The following is a 13,125-nucleotide window of genomic DNA, read 5'->3' as shown; positions in this document are numbered from 1 at the left end:
TCAAAATCTGAAAGCTGAACATGAAAGCATAGATGCAACCTGCCTAATATCAACGGTCCAGACTGAAGCTGGTGATGTAACAGTTTAGGGCATAGTTTTTTGGCACACTTTGGGCCCCTTATTACTGAGTGTTGTTTAAATGCCAGAGACTTCCTGGGTATTGTTGCTGATCGCTTTATGATCACACTGTACCTATCTTCTGATGGGTGCTACCAGCAGTAAAATGCTCCATGTGACAAAGCTCAGATCATCTTAGACTGCCTTACCAGGGTTTTGTTTATCTCACCAGGTTAAGGAGACGACGCATACGCCACAAGGTTCATGCAGCGACTGGTGACTGAATCTGCTCTGGACCGTTTGTTGCCTTCCACCTGCTCTCTTCTATTTTCCTCTCACATTATAACTGTTTCTATCATAAAAAAGGTGAAAAGATCTGAATACATTTTCTCAGTCTAAACTTTGTACAATTTTCAACTTGACATCCATTTTCTTCTTTTTATCCGATGCAGGATTCCAAGATAGCTGGAGACTCTCCCAGATGTCATAGCACAAGAGGTGGCTGGACAAGGTTCCAGTCTGTCACATGTTTAACCCACTGAGATGGACAGCTATTCCCACCTTTGCATCTATGGCTAATATAGAATGAGCAGTTAACCTAACATGCATGTGTTTGCACTGTGGGGAGAAGCTGGAGTACCTGGAGAGAATCCATAGAGATCCCGCAGGGCTGGTGAATTTGAATATAGGACCCACATGCTGTGAGCTGACAGAGCTAACCACTGCACCATTGTGCCACTCAAATCACTTTTCAAAGTACTGCATTCTGTGTCCAACTGTTTGTGGAAAAGTATATGTTTTTTTGAAGAATGAGATATTCTTTAAGGGTCCATTTTGCTATAAGTCTCTCTTTTGTTTTTGTGTCTGGCAACAACCAGGACTGTAAGTCTCTGTGAGAAACGGTTTCTTTTTTAGAATTCATCAGCAGCTCTGGAAGGATGTATTTGAGTATTTCCTTAGATCTTTTATACCACTTTGGCTTACCTACAAGCTTAATCCTGTGATGGCTTAATCCTGTAGAAGTGGGCAGAACTATCTCCAATTATTAACGAACAGCTGAAAAGGTGTGTCTTGTTGTATTAGCTATTTATCATTAAGTATTTTTTAAAGTAAAAGTATCATTATTAGTATTGGCAATACTTGCTCTGTATTTACTTGGTACTGGATGGATATTGAAATTCACAGTATCACACAGCACTATAATCCTGACAAGGAGAAAAACCTCAGTGTTTAGCAACTCTGTGAAACAACTCCAGAGAAAGAGAAAAACAGCAAGAACCACTCATCAAGATCAGCCAGAAATCGGTTCCTTTCTACAGCAGTGGTTGACCAAAGCAAGAAATGGGAAAAGGCAACACAAAGTCTGCAACAAAGACTACGAGTAAATGATCATTTTTAAGTTTTTGGCATAATGTGTTCCCATTACATTTAGTCTTTTCTACACTTTATGCTCAATAAAGTGTTTTACACTTTGTTAAACAATGGTGATTTTAATCCATTGTGCTGTAAAATCCAATATGACTACACATTTTAAAAACGATTCATTATTCACTGTAAAGTGATGCTTAGTTTTTATACTTCCAATTAATCCCAAACAGAATAATAGAAAATGGAAACAAGAATTTCAGGAGGATGATCTGTCATCAGTTATGTAACTAACATGTGTGAAAGTTGTCATTTTCACATATATTCCAAGAACCTTCTGTTTTCATCAGCTTTACTGACCATTTCAACAGCTAACAACACTTTTTTTTTCTACAAACATTAAGTCCCTCTGGACACCGCAGTTTTCAGTGGGTGAAACATTTCATTACTTATCCAGGAATTTACTAAGGCATTTTTTATTGCACAGTTCGTTATCGAATGCTTTATTTCGACTCTTCTGGTCCTTCATATCTTATATATTATTAAACGGCTTATGCAGCAGGTTCACTTTAATTCGGTGTTTCTGTGATCTTTGCAGTGGCAAACTGGGGGCAAAGACACCCCCCTAGCGCCATGTATCCGCACTGCACCCCCTCACGCCGAGAAGCACTGCCCCCTGTGAAATTCCTGACTGCCAGGGTGATTCCTACGGTTACCAAGGGCTGCTTCCTACTGTAGCTTACCGTGTGCTGTGTGGCAAACTATTTTATAACCTCTGGATAAATTATCAACCACGGGAATGATATCCCCAGCGATAAAGGGTGAGTTATGATTTAATTACACCTGAGATTGTGTCGGCCATGTGTGTTCTGCAGATGTTAGTGTGCGGGCTCAGCAGTGTGTGAAGCTCAGTCTTATAGCCTATAACGTCCTGTCTTGATTCCAGTCGCCTACAAAAATGTGTGTTAGCGTGCCTACCTGTTTTTCCATACAGACAACAAAGGCAGTTATCCGCTGAATGTGTGTTTTTAGAGAAAGACTTGGGAACACGCCCTTGCTTTTTTCCTACCTGTATGAAAGGAAATATTTTTAACTTAATTTCAATACCCTTAAACTGCGGTCAGACCCACGCACAAATCCACACTCGGAAAGTTACCCGTATTTGTTCATATTTGGCCGCAGTTTGGAGTTTCTAATCGTCTCGGATCGAGTAGATATACATATTTATTACTGTCGCTCTCTCAAACACAAACTCCCAGAGCTACTGAGAGAGAGAGAAAAGTGAACTATGTTTCATACGGATGGCTGGATCCGCATAACCCCGGCTGGTGCACCGCAGCTCAGCTGTTAACTGTAACCTGCGGCGGCAGAGTTGTCGCGGACGGATACATAATGACACCTCAAGCCTCGAAAAGCAACCAGTAAACCGAAAAACACCCAGTTCGCCCGCCTGTGACCACTGCAGCACGCTTTGGGTATTCAGCTCGTCGTAAATATGGGCTACAGAGGTTAGGGAGAGCAAGAGGGGGGCGTCCGAGGCCACGGTAAAACCGGGGAGTTTCCTGCCACTATAGGTCCGCCTGCGTGCCGGGTCACAGGTAGAGGTTGGGCGGGTAACCTTGCTCAGCAGCTCCACCAAACCGAAACATGACTTCTGTTTAGCTAAATGGTATCACTTTCCCTCGTGTAGGCTTAGGCTAGGTAGCTTTTGCTTTCGTGTGTGACTTGCTAAAATACTCCACGAGGGGAAAAAAAGTCTAAATTAAGTTAAGCAGGTGCTTATGTGGCACGTGCAAGTTAGGTGACTTCTAATTAATAACCTGTAATGGTTTCTGTTGAGCTGCTTTCATCATCAGTGGTTGCCTGCTCTGTCTACAGGCCAGTGTGTGATTGACAGAAACTTTAATTTCCAGTGAAACACACCAGGCCATCCTTTGCCATGTTAGTTTAGACAGGGTAGCATCTAATTATCAGCTGCTGTAATAATAAAAAAAAAAAAAGAAAGCTCATTACTATGAGCCAAAGACTGCAAACTGTAATAAATGATACAAAACGGAGCAGAACAACAGATTTGTGGCACTTAGACTTGCTGAAGTACTTGTTAAACGACTAACCACTTGGTTAGCCTTAATAAAAAAGTTTTATATATAATTACAGTCAGTCATATAAAGGCTGATGTTTTCACACAGTTTCTGAAATCTGTCTAAATAAAAGCTGCATGAGTGATGCAGTGAGATCCCTGACCGACATTACATTGTGACAACAGCTTCCTCTCCATAAATTATGTAAGACCCTCATCATCATAAGGACTTTATATTCACAGTGCACATGGATTCTTTTTCATTTCCTGCTCTAGAACAGTGTCTCTGGTTTCCTCAAAGCTTATCAATGGTCTGTCTGTCATATGTAAAATGTGTGTTTGACAGTGCGTCTGTGTATACAGCATATTTGGACCTAATTCTTAAGCTTGACATCAGAATTACTTCTGTAAAATAACCATGAACTCTAGGCATTGCATTAGCTGGTTAGAAATCAGTGAGCTCTGCAGAATTCCTTACATTGCTGGGGTGGTTCTGATAAACAAGAGGCTCAGCCACTTTACATGCACTGCTGCAGTATAATGTGATGTGCTGAATAGCTTCTATTTAAATAGTTACACGAGCTGTTCAAGTAGAATCATAGAGGAAACAGGGCTTTCTCTAAGAAAAATAAGATTTGTGTAATCATGTTAATTTATGTCGTTCATGTGAAGGTGGAGTGATTTTTTTTAAATTCTTTTTACTTTTCTACTGCTTTTAGTACAACAATAATGATTGTGAAATGATTTTTTTTAAAGTATGCTGGCATTTTCACGTCCAGTGGTTGAAATAATAAAATATTTAAAATGTAGTTAATAATTCATAGTGACATTTTGAGACTTATTGTCACTATTCTGCCTGGAAGAAAACAAACCAAAGAAAATACTGTAGTTATTTATGAGACCTCTAAACGACTCGGTGAGTTTTGGGGAAAGCTTATGGTTTGTGTCAAATTAGTCCCTTTCGCAATGATAACCATGTTTTGAAAAGCTTATCTTGCTTATCTTGCTGACTGAAAGCCCTGAAGGCAAACCTCTCATATGTGTGGTCTTTTTTCCCCCTTGTCTTACAAAGCCATGACATCACAAAGAGGTAACTGATCAGTTTAAACGATTGTCCTGGAGCAACGTCAGATACACAGGTAACCAGATGAAGTGTAAACAGAAACGCCTTTTGTAGTGACTGTTCTCGTTTACAACAGCTTCTTTAAAGTGTGAGACAAAATGGGGTTGAAGAGGATCCTAAATTGGATATATTTAAAGTCTCACATCAGTGAGGCTTGCGTTTCCGAAGATTAGCAGAACATCTGATTTTCATTCTGCATAATGGGAATTATTTTGCTTTGACAGGATAAAACGAAGAAGTTCACTACTCCTTCATAACCTATTGAAACTTTTTTTTTTTGACCGGCATATTAATGTAGGGAAGCACTTTGAAAACAGAATTTTTTTTAAAAGGGCTGCTTCCTGTTAAAAAGGAGGGAGCAGTTGCCAGTAGCTAATTTGTGTAATTCAAGATGTAAATAGTTTTTAAAAATTCTTTTAAAGTAGGATTGGGCACTTCATTCATTCCCACAGCATGTCTTTATCATGTCTTCCTTCTCTCACCCCAACTGGTCACGGCAGATGGCCCCGCCCCTCCCTGAGCCTGGTTCTGCTGGAGGTTTCTTCCTGTTGAAAGGAAGTTTTTTCTTCCCACTGTCACCGAAGTGCTTGCTCATAGGGGGTCATATGATTGTTGGACCTTTCTCTGTATGTATGATTGTAGGGTCTACCTTACAATATAAAGCGCCTTGAGGCAACTGATGTTGTGATTTGGTGTTGTATAAATAAAATTGAATTGAATAGAGTCAAAAGTGAATCGAAAGCTAATACCACCAATCTGTAAAATGTTCCATTAATCACGATTTTGTTTGAGGGCATATTGCCCAGCCCTATTGTATAAACCAGGAGCTTCATATCAACTAGATAATCTGACTGTAGCTATTGCGTTCATCAGAAGTCAGTTTATTGACTGACCACCGAGGACCAGCTCATTGCGGTTGCCTAGTAACACCGGCACAAAACTGCAACAGGTAAAGGCCAGCTGTGAATCAAGCATAAGGTGTGGAGTCGGTGTCAGTGAGCCTGCCACTCTGCAGCAGCGCGAAATGTGCACGTTGAAAAAGTGTGAAGTCAGAAATCCTCAGATTCCAAATATGAAATGCTCGTGGAGTCTGTAAGTGTCTGCTGCTGGTTCTCTGGCTCTGTTTTCATCTCAGTGGTTTTCTCTGGGCTTCACTTTCATGACACTTGGGGATGTTGATTGAATTCCACAGAATTAATGGCCCTCATTTGCTCAGTCATAGATGACAACACAGCGAGCTTGTGACCGGGGCCAGACTTCCACTGCGACATGCTTCCCTCGTGTCCCGGCACGCCTCATGACTGCAGCCGTCATTGAGCTGCCTTCTCTCCAAGTGAAGTGAAGTCGGTACTTTGAACTGGGAGCTGCTTGGGTCTTATTACAGCGAAGGGAGATGTTTTATCATGGTGGTAATAGAGGCAGTGCTGCGAGGGCCTTGTGGCTATGGAGCAGGGCGGCGAGGGAGAAGGAATGAGCTGCGTGCTGATGTTGGGGAGCAACTGAGCATGCTAATTTGTATTGTAATGAATGACAAAAACATCTTTGTGTAGAGATTATGTCAAAAGTCAGGTTATCCAGTTATTTTATAACTAAGTGATAATCCCCAGTTTAGCACTAAGGCCATCACATGCTGAAGAACTGATTAAACACGGGGCTCATACATAATTAGCTCTTAATAACGTCTTATAGGGATACACAAATTGTGACAGTCTGGGCTGATGGAGATGTTCATCCACCTGTTAGAAAGTCTGTCAGCGCGTCATCACATCATTTTTTTGACCTTTATCAAGCACAACATTGATGAGGAGCAACACATAAACCTCTGTTATCAGTAAATACCTCTCTACCCGCATCAAATACTGATACTTGGTCAATACTTCTGTGCATCCTGAGTATATTTCCTCAAACCTGCATCACTCAGAGATGAGATGTTCACTACAGATTTGGCCCTAATCATTTCAACCAATATGCCGGGAACATTCGACCTTTTAAACTTGTGGTTCAGTTGGGTTTTGTTGTTTTAAAGCAAAGTGAGTGTTACTGAGTATAAAATTAGGGTTGAAACAGTGCAGGAATCAAAGATTTGCCATAAAAGGCTGTGGGATTTCAGGATTAATCAGCGCTGGGTGTGAATGATCCACAGAGCTTTGCACTCCTGCTCTGTAAAGGGGAAGAACGGATAAGCAGGCTGCCTGAAAGGAGGTTTTGAATGAAAACACGATAGATAATCTTGGCTGCTTCATTAAATGCCTAATTTGCTGTTCAACACTGGAAAGTGCCATTTCTGCCTCTAACTTGGCTCCTACTCGTATAATGAGCATGCCTTCGTGGTTTAGGAGGAAATCAGCTTGCAGCAAATCACCTTGTTGGTTCAGTGACTTCGGCCCGCATGAAAACAACAGGTTCTGTACAGGCTGCATGTCTCTTCGTCTGTTGCTGTAAAAGTTCATTGTGTGCTATGGGACCAGTAATTTGGTAGGTTGTGAGTGAGCTGTGTGCTTCCTGGAGTTTCCGTAAACAGCTTCACAAATGTCAGTCTCACAAATAATTGTTAATCCCCTCAAGATGCAGCTGTAACTACTAAGTGCTTCCAATTTGATGTATTAAAACATCACATATTTTTCTTTCAGGCTGGTTGCTGTGAAGCTGTCAGTCAGGTCTGCTCAGGACTAGACACCCAGACTGAAAATGACCTTTTCGGGGACCCTTAGTTCTATTCTAAGTGAACTCTAGTTTGTGAAAAGGCACAGGATATGTGATGGCATTTGTATGAGAATTAACACGTAACATGTTTGTATAGTTTACTTACTTCATTGCTATAATCAGTCTACTCCTCTTTTCTTATGATCCTACCAGTTTATGACATATTAAAGCTAAGAGAGTTCCATTTATTTCACCTTATTTCAGATCACTATGAAATTATTAGTACAGCTGATGATCTTCATCTGGAAGATCATCAGTCTTTTTACCACTGATAATTTTATCATATACAAAAAATAAATTACATCTTTAAATATTACATCTTTCAGCAGACTAGCATAATTTAACCGGACATTAACGATGGCATGCCTGCTACAGAGCAAGATGCAGACAGTATTCCAGATGTTTTGAGTCACAGTTTGCATTCTGGATTTTAGATTTGTTGCACCACGAACAAATGTCCATCAGTCCATAAGCATCGTCTTACAATGGCTGGAAGATATTCACTGTGGCTCGTGTTGCACGTCTGCTATTATAACTATTACATATTCATTGTAGTACTTTCCCTGGAAGTTATCTTAGCCTTCCAAACCACAACATTCTCATTAAAATACATACTATGCATTTTTTTTAAAGTGAATCTATTATGCTTCCCCTTATTAGTCAGCATACCTTTACCATGTTATGTTCATAAAACATGAATCCTAATGCAACAAAAGCTCAGGCTTCAGACTGTTTTGTACATTTTTTGTCTTCTCTTGGATCTGTACGATGTCGGTTAGAGCAGCTATCCCTGATATGATCGCCTCTGGCACGCAGCTCTGGTTGTGAATCAACAGCTTCACCCATGTGCTGTTGAAATCACAGTTTTCAAACCATAGCCAGTCAGAAGAACCCTCGCTTAAAAACTGGGTGGTCTCACTTGTCCTCTTCTTGATTTCTCTTATTCTTTTTTTTCATGTATGTTTCACGTAATCAAACTAATTTTAATATTTGATAAATATAACCAGAGTGAATAAATGATGATTTCATTTATTAAAGGAAAAAAAGCTATCCAAGCCTAGCTGGTCCTGTGTAATTGCTTTGCTTATTAATATTAACCACAGTTTTTGGGAAGCTGAGTTCAATTTCACAAGCCACACCCAGGCCTGTTTACTGCCAGACCTGTTGAATCAAGAAATCACTTAATTAGAACCTGTCTGACAAAGTGAAGTAGACTAAAAGCTCCCAGAAAGCACAATATAAAGAAATGGATGAGAAATTTGGAAAGGGTTATTTGATTGATTTGAAAAAAAAGCTGAACTTTTTGTAATGTTATAAATTTTTCATTATATCTGGTAGGGCTGGGCCATATTATACCGTTCACGGTAATACCGGTATAATGTTAGGCAACGATAGGAAAATGAAATATCGCGATAGAATGGGAGTAAAACGCGCATGCGCAGTGCCTTTGTTTTCATACGCACATGGCCGATTGTTGAGTGAAACAGATGAACCAGAATTGGTTTGTAAAAATGGTGCAACTTCCGTGATGTGGAACTGGTTTGGTGTTTGTCCGTCAGATACACAACAAAGCACATTTTTTTGCAGAACATGCAAGCGGGCCGTCGTTATTGTCGTATTTGTCGGACTAAGATGCTCTTAAATCTGGGAGTAATCTGGGTCCTAAACTCCGTATGCTTCAGGTCAAACAACACTGCAGCATCACTTAGAGTTAAAAACTGTCTAAATTCTTTCATCTTTAATAAAACGATCAGCATTGCTGCTTTACCAGGTGTAACTATAAAGTTTAACTTCCAGGCATCCATGAAAACAAAAGTTATTACATTTAATGGAGTTAGAAGTTAGCAGGAAGCTAGCGGAAGTTAGCTCGCTAGTTTCGCTAGTTACCTAAGCATGATATTGCATGTTCTGACTGAGAGATTTCTGAAAAAAATCAAACGTACAGCTCTGCTATCACTTCCAACATAAATGAAGACAGGAAACTAAACAGCAGTGACGTTTGTAGGGTTACTGAAGTTGGGCTAGCTGGTATATAATGATGTGCTACGTGATCGCTAGCGACACAGCTATGTTAGCATAACATAAACAGTGAAGCTGGAGGAGGAACACTAACACTTTTCCACTTATAAAAGTTAACGTGAAGGTTCTTCATGGTTAGAGACAAATGCAATCGCATGGCAGGATGCTGTAAACGGACCAAACTTCAGTCAGGAGAACAACTGAGATAATCCATCCACAATACGAGGTTAGTCATTAATATACTGCAACAACATGGGAATAGAGCAGCTGCCAGAGAATTCAACATTAATGAATCAATGGTACAGAAGTGGAGGAAGCAAGAAGAATGAGTTTAATAAAGTTTGATTTATCTGACTGCTTTGTTTCGCTTAATGTGCCTTATAATCCTGTGCACCTTATGGTCCGAAAAATACGTACTGCACACTGCAGTTTAATGTTGCAAAGCACCTCTTTTTAACTTCAGTGGATATTATACATGGTTATGCTCAGGATGTGTCAGCCCATTTCTACTGGAAATGCCTTTTGGTTAAACTTTCAGCAAGGAATTTGCATTTGCACTGTTACATTTTTATAAAGCTTTAATGTACATAAAAACCAGCTTCTTGTTTAAGTGAAAATAAATGGAAGGTTGTCTTTTTGCGCTAGTAATGTTGTGGAGTTGTATTTTGTCTCGCATCAATTATATCGTCGGTTATATCGTTATCGCAAATTTTCAAATATATATCGTGATAAATATTTTTGGCCATATCGCCCTGCTCTAATAGCTTATATTAACTCATGGCTGATATTAATGTGACACCAGCCTCAAATAACATAACAAGTGATGTGGTGCTTTGGTTATGGTGAACCATGAGAAATATTTTTGATTCTGAATAATTGCATCCATCCAGGCTTCCATACCATATCCTAGCTGTGTCCTGGAATGGTTTTATTAAACAATAAAGACACTAACTTCAAAATTACTTCCCCTCAATTGAAGTATGAGACATGGTCAATATAAAGTCAGTAGAACTCAATCCATCCATATTTTGACAGACACCAAACCAATTAGGTGGTTGGAATAAAACAGAAGCCACATCACGTTAGGTTGATGCACGGAGCGTAGGAGGAGTTGCTGGCAGCAGCACATGCACTAACGTTTGAGGTACTGCAGTCACACACACATGTTAGGAGTGCGAGAGGGTTCAAAGAAAAACTGACAACAGAAAATGTTAATGAACTCGAGCAACAGTGTTACCGAACTTGGTGGGGGACAAACTGTAACACCAAGCATCATCTAAGACAATGCCATAAACAAACACCCAGCACGCCCCTGCGGGCGGTTTTATCCTTCAAGCTCGGGTCCTCTACCAGAGGCCTGGGAGCTTGAGGGTCCTGCGCAGTATCTTAGCAGTTCCCAGGACTGCGCTCTTCTGGACAGAGATCTCCGATGTTGTTCCCGGGATCTGCTGGAGCCACTCGCCTAGCTTGGGAGTCACCGCACCTAGTGCTCAGATTACCACGGGGACCACCGTTACCTTCACCCTCCACATCCTCTCGAGCTCTTCTTTGAGCCCTTGGTATTTCTCCAGCTTCTCGTGTTCCTTCTTCCTGATATTGCTGTCATTCGGAACCGCTACATCGATCACTACGGCCGTCTTCTTCTGTTTGTCTACCACCACTATGTCCGGTTGGTTAGCCACCACCATTTTGTCCGTCTGTATCTGGAAGTCCCACAGGATCTTAGCTCGGTCATTCTCCACCACCCTTGGGGGCATCTCCCATTTTGACCTCGGGACTTCCAGGTTATACTCGGCACAGATGTTCCTGTACACTATGCCGGCCACTTGGTTATGGCGTTCCATGTATGCCTTGCCTGCTAGCATCTTGCACCCTGCTGTTATGTGCTGGATTGTCTCTGGGGCATCTTTACACAGCCTGCACCTGGGGTCTTGCCTGGTGTGATAGACCCCAGCCTCTATGGATCTTGTGCTCAGAGCTTGTTCTTGTGCTGCCATGATTAGTGCCTCTGTGCTGTCTTTCAGTCCAGCTTTGTCCAGCCACTGGTAGGATTTCTGGATATCAGCCACCTCCTCTATCTGCCGGTGGTACATACCGTGCAGGGGCCTGTCCTTCCATGATGGTTCCTCGTCTCCCTCCTCTTTCTTGGGTTTCTGCTGCCTGAGGTATTCACTGAGCACTCGGTCAGTTGGGGCCATCTTCCCAATGTATTCTTGGATGTTCGTTGTCTCATCCTGGACTGTGGTGCTGACACTCACCAGTCCCCGGCCCCCTTCCTTCCGCTTAGCGTACAGCCTCAGGGTGCTGGACTTGGGGTGAAACCCTCCATGCATGGTAAGGAGCTTTCTTGTCTTTATGTCAGTGGCTTCTATCTCCTCCTTTGGCCAGCCTATTACCCCAGCAGGGTACCTGATCACGGGCAGGGCGTACGTGTTGATGGCCCGGATCTTGTTCTTACCATTCAGCTGACTCCTCAGGACTTGCCTGACCCTCTGCAGGTACTTGGTGGTTGCAGCTTTTCTAGTGGCCTCTTCATGGTTCCCATTCGCCTGCGGGATCCCCAAGTACTTGTAACTGTCCTCTATGTCTGCAATGTTGCCTTCTGGTAGTTCAATCCCCTCAGTTCTGACTACCTTCCCTCTCTTTGTTACCATCCGACTACACTTCTCCAGTCCGAACGACATTCCAATGTCATTGCTGTATAGCCTGGTAGTGTGGATCAGTGAATCGATGTCTCGTTCACTCTTGGCATACAGCTTGATGTCATCCATGTACAGGAGGTGGCTGACAACTGCTCCGTTCCGTAGTCGGTATCCGTAGCCAGTCTTGTTAATGATCTCACTGAGGGGGTTCAGGCCTATGCAGAACAGCAGTGGGGACAGAGCATCTCCTTGGTAGATCCCGCACTTGATGGTGACTTGTGCTATGGGCTTGGAGTTGGCCTCTAGTGTTGTACGCCACATCCCCATTGAGTTCCTGATGAAGGCTCTTAGGGTCCCATTGATCTTGTACAATTCTAGGCATTCCAGTATCCAGCTGTGGGGCATTGAGTCATAGGCCTTCTTGTAATCAATCCAGGCAGTGCACAGGTTGGTCAGTAGCGTAGTGGTTAGACTACACGCCTTTGGAACAGAGGATCGCAAGTTCGATTCCTGCCTGGGGCGTCTGTATCCAGTAAGGGTCCTAAGGCTAGACCCCCTATGCTAAGCAAGCCTACCGCAGACATGAGCGAGACAGATAAATATGAAGGCATGCCGGCTCGGACATCGCCGTCGTTTGGTTTTCATGTTACGTATGACCCTGAAGGTAAGCGCATCATGGACTAAAGTAAAACAGTATGTTGGATGTGTCACGCAATACTCAGTTACATTGGTGGGAACTAGGTGTTAGCGCAGTTAGCTCGTTAACGTGTTGGTCGTCCAGCCCCAGGCACAGGGCGATCTGCGGTAGCTCGTGAACGAAGAATTGCCGTGTTGCGGCGTTAACGTCATTTCAATGAGATTAACGCTGACAGCACTAGTGGGAACACAATGAATATGACTGCACATTTACTCCGACAGCATCCTACTGGAAGCAGACAAAAACAACAAGCACGCATGCTACAAACTTTACCCGAGTCATTTAGACAGCCGTTAGCACATGATTCTCCTTATGGGGACCTGATATGTTTAATATGCTGCTGAGAATATAGCCCAGAAGAAGCGTATAGTATAGCTTTTATTTTGGAAAGAGACATTTCTCTGTAATAAACTCTCTTTTCCAAAGATGAGTGATTTCT

At 42.1% G+C, this 13,125-nt stretch overlaps 1 protein-coding gene across 2 annotated transcripts in view; it reads left to right on the top strand.

Annotated features, from left to right (window-relative positions):
* The first annotated feature begins 2,083 nt into the window (after positions 1-2,083).
* The window catches only part of LOC147302278 (vang-like protein 1), a 64,976-nt gene continuing 53,934 nt past the window's right edge, over positions 2,084-13,125 (top strand). Inside the window, exon 1 of one of the 2 annotated variants that reach the window (XM_086282336.1) lies at positions 2,084-2,243. The gene's annotated coding sequence lies outside the window, so the exon portion shown is untranslated. The remainder of the gene's footprint in view (positions 2,244-13,125) is intronic. The other variant, XM_086282338.1, reaches the window with a different exon arrangement.

The sequence above is a fragment of the Aulonocara sp. 'chitande type north' Nkhata Bay genome, linkage group LG23, assembly GCF_057382095.1.
Source record: "Aulonocara sp. 'chitande type north' Nkhata Bay isolate Kocher_YH1m ecotype deep benthic linkage group LG23, A_spYH_male_GT1.1, whole genome shotgun sequence".
In the NCBI taxonomy this organism is placed as follows: domain Eukaryota; kingdom Metazoa; phylum Chordata; class Actinopteri; order Cichliformes; family Cichlidae; genus Aulonocara; species Aulonocara sp. 'chitande type north' Nkhata Bay.
The sequence above is the reverse complement of the archived record's forward strand: the minus strand, read 5'-3'. Positions and strand labels throughout refer to the sequence as shown.